Source organism: Echinops telfairi, unplaced genomic scaffold, assembly GCF_000313985.2.
Source record: "Echinops telfairi isolate 266 unplaced genomic scaffold, ASM31398v2 ScPeMD7_23;HRSCAF=83, whole genome shotgun sequence".
In the NCBI taxonomy this organism is placed as follows: domain Eukaryota; kingdom Metazoa; phylum Chordata; class Mammalia; order Afrosoricida; family Tenrecidae; genus Echinops; species Echinops telfairi.
Window position 1 is genome coordinate 26,347,381 of NW_022103920.1, and position 7,733 is coordinate 26,355,113.

Genomic DNA, 7,733 nt, shown 5'->3' on the forward strand with positions numbered 1-7,733 from the left:
TTTCATGTGCCTATTTGCCATTGCTGCCTAAAAGTAAACTTAATATTGATAAAATAACCACATAAAATCATTAATTATTTTCAAGGAATTTAGTAGGAAATAAGATAGTATATGATGAAGAATCATCTATCTTTAGTATTTCTTGAACTTAGTTTTAGTTTCCCTGTAAATCAATAATGCTATTACCACATTTTAAACTGTTGTTGATATGTGTCAACTAGTTGGTACCAACTCGTAGTGACCCTATGCACAGCAGTAAAACAAAATATTGCTTGTCCTTCACCATCCTCCAAAATTTCCCACGGCCAAGTCCATTGATATAGCCACTTGCCTGTATCAATCCATCTTGCCTAGGGCCTTCCTCTTTTTCGCCACCCTTCCAATTTATCAAACATGATGTCCTTCTCCAGGGACTGGTCTCTCCTACAATATGTCCAAAGTATGTAAGACAAAGTCTTGCTATCCTTACCTCTAAGGAACACTCTAGTCTTTACTTCTTCCAATACAGATTGGTTTGTTGTTTAAACAGTCCATAGTACTTTCAGTATTATTCTCCAGCACCACAATTCATATTCATCGATTCTTTTACTGTCTTCCTTATACAGTGTCCAACTTTCACATCCATATGATGCAATAGAGAACACTGTGGCTTAGGTGAGCAGCACCTTAGTCCCAAAGTAACATCCTTGCTCTTCAATACACTAGAGCTTTTGTGTAGCAGATTTAACTAATTCAATATGTCTTTTGATCTCTTGACTGATGATTGTATGGGCATTGTTTGTGGATCCAAGCAAGACAAAACCCTCGTTGTCAACCTTTTCTCCATTTATCATGATGTTACGTAATTGTCCAGTTGTGAGAATTTTGTTCTTCTGGACATTAAGCTGTAATCCATATGGAAAGCTACAATCCCTGATCTTCATCAATAAGTGTTTCAAGTATTCCTCAATTTTAGCTAGCAAGGTTGTGTCATCTACATATCTCAGATTATTAATCAGCCTTCCTCCAATCCTGATGCCACATTTTTCACATAATCCAACTTCTCTGATGATTTGCTAAGCATACAGAATTAATAAGTATTGCAAAAGGATACAACCTTGACACACACCTTTCCTGATTTTAAATCATGCAGTATTTACTTGTTCTGTTCACACAACTGCCTTTTTATCCATATAGAACTTCAGAATGGGCACAATGATGTTTCTCAAATTCCCATTCTTCTGAGGTTATCCAAAGTTTGTTATGACCAATAGAGTCAAATGCCTTTGCATTGTCAATGAAACACGAGTAAACATCTCTCTCGTCTCTGTTTTGATCCAAGATCTGCTTTGAGCATGGGTATCCCTTGTTCCAGGGATCCGAAATTACTTTTCTTGAACTTCTGGCATTTTCCTAGCAATATACTATTGTGACATTGTTGGATGATTTTATGCAAAATTGTACTTGTATTCAGTATCAATGATATAGTTCTCTAGTTAGAGCATTCTGTTGGGTCACCTTTCTTGGAAAGGGCACAAATATGGCACTCTTTCTGAAAGTTGGTCAGGTATCTGGCTTCCAAGTTTCCTGGCATAGATGAGTGAGTGCTTCCAGTGCTTCTTCAGTGATCTAAAATACTTCAGTGGGTATTTCGCTAATTCTTGTGGACTTGTTTTTGGATAAGCCATTCAGTGAAGTTTGAACTTCTTCCTTCAGTATCACTGGTTCTTGCTCATATGCTACCTTCTGAAGTAGTGGAATGTCAATTAATTCTTTGGTGTATAGTGACTGTGTATTCTTTCTATCTTCTCTTGATGCTTCCTGCATCATTCATTATTTTGCCTTTAGAAACTTTCAATATTTCAATTCAGGCTGGAATTTGGTCTTTAGTTCTTTCAGTTTTAGAGATGCTGAGCCTGTTCTTGCTTTTGATTTCTGAACTGCTTGCTGAAAGTCAGAGGACTTGAGGCACTTGCTGATAAAGGTAAAGAATGGCAGCCTTGAGTGTGGCTGGCAACTCAATGCAAAGAAAGCAAAGGTCCTCCCCAGTGGACCAGTGGGTAACATTATGGTAAGTGGAGAAAAGATTGAAGTTGCCCAGGATTTCATCTTTCTTGGATCCATAACTAATGCCTATAGTTTCAGCAATCAAGAGATCAAAGTACACATTGTATTGGGCCAACATTTTGCATAAAACCTCTTTAAATTTTTGAGAAGCAAGACTGTTAATTTGAAGACTAAGATGGACCAACCCACAGTGCTTTCAATCACTTCCTATGCATGTGAAATTTGACAAAGCAAAATGAATCGGTGCAATTGAATTACGTATAGTGCTTATGAAGAAGTTTGAAAAACCGTGAAAGAACAATGATATCTTTCTCATATGAAGTATAGCCAGAATGCTTCTTAGAGGCAAGGATTGGGAGACTTAATCTCGTGGTCTTTGGTCCTGTTGTCAGGAGAGGTCAGTCCCTGGAGAAGGCACTATGCTTGGTAAAGTATAGCGGCAGTCAAAAAGGATGACTGATTGATTGACACAGTGCCTTCAACAATGGGATTAAACAAAAGACAAATAGTGAGAATGGAGTGGGACTAATGCCGCAGCACTTAACAACAGTGATTAATTAGAAGTTCCTGAGAGGCACACCAAAAAGTTGGCCCTTTGAATCAGCTCAGACGCACCTCAGAATTAATGCTCGGTGGTGGGCTTCCAAAAACAAATAAAACTAAATGTCTCAGCCTCAAACACTATAAAATTTCCTTCTATTCCTAGACAGGTATGAACTAGTGAATAGTGTATATATAATAAAATTAGGTAGAAGAATTGCTCTTTCATAAATATTAGGGAAAATGAGGATATTCAAGTGACTCACAAAAATTCCTGGGAGATATTTTGTTGTTGTTTGTAGTGCTGAAGAACTATCGCACTTCTTATAGTACACTTTAAGGGCATAGCAGAGTACACGTATAAGATTTTTAGGCCTGAAATTAAATGCACGGGCACATTCTTAGACTAGTGCTGTCTCTAATATAATAGACTGCTTCAATTTTCTCAGAAGGATTTGAAAACACCAACAACAATTTCTTAAGTTATATGAGTATAATTTTAAAATAAGAGTGAAAGAAGGAGTCGTCAGGGAAGGAGAATAAAAGGAAGGTAAGATTACTTGAAAGGAAAAAATGCACTCTAAAGTGTAGAGAAATTCTGGAATCAAAGATGTCATGGAAAGAAACGTCTCCCTTGGCAATTGTGAACTATGTAAATCAGCTGAGGAACATTTCCATATTTCATTAAAAACTTTTATTCCATTCCCAGACATTTCTTCCCATCATCTACAAATGTCAAGGATAAGTAATTATTTAAAAAGACGTTTCTCATTTAGACTTCCAAGATTTTACTCCCTAAGGACCTTGTGTTTCCTTTCTGAGGTTGCATCTGTATCGAAACACTGTCTTCTTCACAAACCAGTCCTGAGTGCAAATCATGCTTCCAGATCTGAGAGGAAAGTTCCGTATTTAGAGGTCACAGAGGACCCGCCTGCTGGATCAAAACTTTGCTTGCCATCTGGTAGCTGACAGAATGTGTGTGGATCATTCGTGAGCCCTCGGGGAGGTAGTATGTGGTCTGGAGAGTTCACAAATGAAAACAAAGTGAGGTAGCGATTTTTCAGACTTAGAATAAATGCTGCTGCTCTTTCAAGGACCTTCGGTTGAACAGGATTGTAGGGACAAGAGGAAGCAGAGACACGATAGAACAAGGATCAGAGACATAAAGCAAACAAGCTACTCGCACCCCCAACAACATCAGCACAAAAAAATCCCCAGAATCCAACTCACAAAAGTCTTAATATGTATGTGGTCCATGAAAGTAATTCATAGGAAATGGGAGAGAACCTAGGAGCATGGAAAGAGCAACCCACTTTGAGGGATGGCACAGACAGTAACAGATTTTTTTAAATCCCCTAAAGAAAGCTAGTCATCAGTGTGTTTGTGAGTAGAAAAAGCAATGTTCTTTTTTTCCCAGTTCTTCAGGCCCAAAGTTTTCAAAACTTCACACAAAATTGACTCTACACGTTCCATTTAAAAGACAAATAAGAAAAGCTTGCAGTCCAAATTCAAAAAGAAACCAAAAGGGCCATCCCGTCATTTCAACATATATAAAATCTTCCAAATTTGAGGGCTGTAAGTAGGCAGGCATAGGTCACTTTCCCTCTTTTATTGGAGGGTATTTGTTAAAATGCTCGATTTTCTGAGTCTTTGCCCAGGAAAATAGAGTGCAGCCAGCGAGAACCATTGTACTGTCATTTTATTGTACTTTTTTTTTTTTAAAGAAGAAGGCTACTTTAAATCCTTTGGATGCTTAAAAGAAACTGCTCAAATTCATTCTGCAGACTTACTCTTATCTGTTTGCCATTGCAATTGAAAATTGCAGTGAGCGACTTAAAAGCAGCCCATATTGAATAGAATACGTTATATAATCGAACTATTCTGAAATGAACCGTTGTATGACTTAGAGCTACCACCCGCTTTTAGCCCTCTGGGAGGTAGACATGGGGGAGCGGGGGGCTGAGGATATTTAAGGATAGAGTTACTGAGTATCTATTAGGATGAGGGACCATGCTAGTTACGAAGAGTGAAGGGAGGAATGCACAAAACAGTCCTAGGACCCAAGGCGTTTAAAATCGAATTACTTTACCTACAGAATGTTATATCATCACAATTGCTTTACTTAGAAAGTGCTAAGAAACTATCATGTTGGATTGCTTAACATTTAGAGAGTCTGAAATACGTTGATCAATATATGCAATCGAGTCTCTTTAATGCATACTTCAGACAGTTTCCAAGTGGTTCCTTCACAATTTCACCCTCTGCTGAGGATTTACCACCCAACCCTGTGTAATCTATCCACCCTGTGTAATCAGAATCTACAGTTTAACAGGAGCAACAAAAAGCCCCTGGAGATCTGGTTGAACTGCAGGCTCTGAGTGTATCTACAGAGTGTTGTGGTGAGATGCCATCAAGTGGGTTCTGACCCAAAGTGTCCGTGTGCCCAAGAGGACAAAACACAGCACCGTCCTGCCCCATCCTCACAAGTATTCCGATGAACAAGCCACCTGCTCCAGCCAATCTGTCCTTCTATTTCTCTAGGGCCTTCTTTTTTGTCACTCTTCCGCTTTAACAAGCATGATGTCTTTCCCCAGGGACTGGTCACTCCTAAGAACGTGTCCCAAGTATGGAGGGCTTGCCATCCTACCTCTAAGGAGCACACTGCCCTTACTTCTTCCACCACAGATTGGTTTGTCCTTTTAGCAGTCAATAGTCTTTTCAAAATTCTTCTCCAGCACCACAATTGAAATTCATCGATTCTTCTACCGTCTTCCTTACACAGTGTTCTACTTTCACATGCATACAATACAATAGAGAATGCCATGGCTTAGGTCAGGCACACATTAGTCCTCAAAGTAACATCCTCACTCTTCAATACTTTAGAGAGGTCTTGTGCAGCAGATTTACCTAAGGCAACATGTCTTTTAATCTCTTGACTGTTGCTTCCATGAGAACTGATTGTGGAGCTAAGCAAATACAAAATCCTTCAAAACCCCAACCGTTTCTCCATTTTTCATGATCTTAGCTATAGGTCCAATTGTGAAGATTTGGTTCTTCCTTAAATTGAGAGTAATCAATACTGAAGGCTACAATCCTTGACCTTCATCAGTAAGTGCTTCAATTCCTCCTCACTTTCAGCAATCAAGGTTGTGGCATCTGCATATTAATAACCCTTTCTCCAACACTCATGCCGCACACTTCTTCATGTACTACAGCTTCTCTGATGATTTCCTCTGCAGTATACCGAGCAGAACGGGTAATTCTCATTAGAGATTTGAACCAGAAAGCACTCATCCAAAGCTCAGAGGAAACACAGAGACCTATACATAGATGAACACATTTTAAGGACCACTGTATCATATCTCACAGAAAGAGAAGACGTCCTTCTCCTATACACATTAAGTGTCTTGGAAACCAACAGGGTCGGTTCCATCCCTGCCTGTAGGATCTCTATGAGTCAGAACTGATTTGATGGCAGTGAGTTTGGTTTCCGTTTGATACTATAGCTGTCCCTGGATTTTGCAACTGATTAACATGCTTTGTTGCTCATTGAAAGTATATCATTTGAATTAATCCAGAGGGCCTCAGAAGAAAGACCTGAGAATCGACTTAAAAATACTTGTGAGGATGGGGCAGGACCGTGTTGTGTTTTGTCCTCTTGGGCACACGGCCACTTTGGGTCGGAGTCCACTTGATGGCACCTCACAACAACACTCTGTAGATACACCCAGAGCCTACAGTTCAACCAGATCTCCAGGGGCTTTTTGTTGCTCCTGTTAAACTGTAGATTTTGATTCAGGATAGATTACACAGGGTGGGACGGTAAATCCTCAGCAGAGGGTGAAATTGTGAAGGAACCATTTGGAAACTGTCTGCAGTATTCACTAAAGGAACAGAGACTCTATTGCATATATATATTATGTATATATATGTATGTATACATATATATACATATACAGTATACATATATATATACATAATATATATACTGAAAGCCCTACAGAGCACTTGTTACTTGGTGCACTTTACATTGCTATGAATCAGAATCAGCTCAATAGCAATCAATTTTGCTTGTTGTACCCTAATTTTAAGACGAAGAAGTTAAACCACAGAGAGACACATTCAGATTCTGTCGTTTAACATAGTGTCTATTAGGATAGAATATTCCCACTCCCAAACACTAAGATTCCACAAGTAGAGGGCAGAATTGTGAATATTTGTCTCTAGCTTGTCAAGAGTACTATGTGAGATAATTTGTGCAAAGCATTATCACAATGAGTAATTCATATTGAAGATACTATTACTGGTTACAAATAGTAAGCTTGGATTTGAATGTTGTTGTCCATGATGTTATCCAGTCCTGTGCTATCGTTTGTTGGAGGCCCTTGTTATATCCGCTGCATGAGCTTGAAGTACAGTCAGGCTGCTCCTTAAAAGGTAAGATGGTGAGACTTTGTGATTAGGAAAAAGGCATCATATTTGGTATTAAGTAAAAAATCATCAAAAAAAAAAGATGCCCAAAGAGATGGGTTGACACAGTGGCTGCAACCATGGGCTTAAACATATCAACTGTGAGGCTGGCACAGGAGAACGCAGAGCTTTCTTCCACTGTGCGTGGGTCGTTAGGACTCTGTAACTTGCAGTCAGCTCAATGGGACCTCACAAAAACTACTACTTTACCAAGCATGATGTCCTTTTCTCCAGATCGGTATCTTTTGTTAACAATACCAAAATGTGTGAAACAAAGTCTCTCTATCTTTACTTATAAGAAACACCCTGTCTGCATCTGTTAGTCTGGGTACTTTAGAGAAACAAATCCACAGAAACTCATGGATATGATAGAGTTTTATATAAAGGGTAAGTGCACATCAAGAAAACACCCCAACCCACTGCTGCCCAAGTTTACAAGTCCAAAATTAGCCCATATGTCCAACACCATTCCACAAAGTCCTCCTCCATCCCACAAAACACACACTGTACTTCCTCCAAGATGGGTTTATTATTTCTGTCAGATCATGGTACCTTCAATAACCTTGGCTAATTCCGAGATTTCCAGTCATCACCTGTTCTCCAGTCTCTGTATTCATTGTTTACATCGTCTTCCCCTGCATAAGACATTAAAAACTCCTTCCTTGGGTTGGGCCAGA